This window comes from Nanorana parkeri, unplaced genomic scaffold, assembly GCF_000935625.1.
Source record: "Nanorana parkeri isolate BGI_ZX_2015 unplaced genomic scaffold, ASM93562v1 scaffold213, whole genome shotgun sequence".
NCBI lineage: Eukaryota > Metazoa > Chordata > Amphibia > Anura > Dicroglossidae > Nanorana > Nanorana parkeri.
In genome coordinates this window covers 161,311-163,085 of record NW_017306481.1, presented here as the reverse complement: position 1 = coordinate 163,085, position 1,775 = coordinate 161,311, and positions in this window count along the sequence as shown.

Below are 1,775 nucleotides of genomic sequence, written 5' to 3'. Positions count from 1 at the left end.
ATATATATATACACACACATATATACACATATATACCAATCAGCCATAACATTCTGACCACTGACAGGTGAAGTGAATAACATTGAAGTGAGCGGGATATATTAAGCAGTAAGTGAACATTTTGCCCCTGAATTTGCTCTGTTGGAAGCAGAAATAAATGGGCAAGTGTAAGGATTTGAGTCACTTTGACAATGAAGGAAAACCGGTGAATCGGTGACAGGGTCATAGGCAGCCAAGGCTCATTGATGCACATGGGGAGCGAAGACTGGCTCATGTAGTCTGATCCAACATTAGAGCTGCTGTAATCAAATTGTTGAAAAAGATAATGCTGGCTCCGGTAGAAAGGTCTCTGAACTCAAGGTGCATTGCAGTTTCTTGGGTATGGGGCTGCATAGCCGCAAACTGGGCAGGGTGCCCTTACCTGGGGAAGAGATGGCACCAGGATGCACTATGGGAAGAAGGTAAGCCAGTGGAGGCAGTGAAATGCTTTGGGAAATGTTATGCTGGGAAACCTTGGGTCCTGCCAATCATGTGGATGTTACTTTCACCTATCTTATATTGTTGCTGATCAGTTACACCCCTTCATGGAAATTGTATTCCCTGACGGCAGTGGCCTTTTTCAGCATGATAATGCACCCTGTCACACTGCAAAAACAGTTCAGGAATAGTTTGAGGAACACAACAAAGAGTTCAAGATGTTGACTTGGCCTCTGAATTCTCCAGATCTCAACCCAGTCAAACATTCTTTGGGATGTGCTGGAAAAACAAGTCCGATCCATGGAGGCCTTACCTTGCAACTTACAGGACCTAAAGGATTTTACTCAATATTAGGTGGATGGTCATAATGTTATGGTGAAAAGAAAAGGGAATCCAATCGCTGAAAGGTGCCTATCCTGATGAGGACAGAAAAAAGAATGACCTAGGGATGCTGGGAGGTCATGTATTTAGTGACTTTCCTGGAGCTCAGCTTTAACATTTAAATTTAATATTTGGGACTTGATGGACTCAAAACATTTTCTATTGTAATATTATGAAAATAACTTGTTTAATCAGCAGGCACTTTTTTAACTTTATGCTACTGCATTTTAGCAGTTCCACTGTCTGAGTTATGTTGTTCTATGTGATTTGTGTAATTCTCAGAATCTGTTAATGTACAGTATATGTGCTGCACAATTATGTCATCTATCTACATTATTATTTTGGTTTGTATTATTGCAGGTCCTTTTATCTTCTCCATCTTTTATGTGTTTTAACCCCTTCATGACTGAGGCCCTTTTTTCATTTTTTGCACCCATGTTATATTCCACATTTTAGGCGTGAAAATGACGTAAAACTCCCCAACATTATATATTTTCTGAATGCCAAGACCCTATAGAATAAAATGGTGGTAGTTGAAAATTTTTATGTTGCGCAATATTAGCGCAACTCCTTATTAAACCCCAAAAATTAGTGACAAATTTAATTAAATGCCACAAAACACAACAAATTACCCATTTTTTTAATGAAATATAAAAGATGTGGTTACAACGAGTAAAATGATACCCAACATGCCCAGTTTACAGATTGCGTGCGAACGTGAAACGGCGAAAAACTGCAGTACCCCAAAAAGTCAATAAAAGACGCTTTAAAAGCCCCAACAGGTCATCAATTTAGAGATACCCCAAAATACTGGCCCTAGAATTATTGCTCTCACTCCGGCGTGCGCGGCGATACCCAACATGTGTAGCGCGTTCGTCGTTTTCATGCGTAGGCGCACCCGACGCGTGTTTACGTGG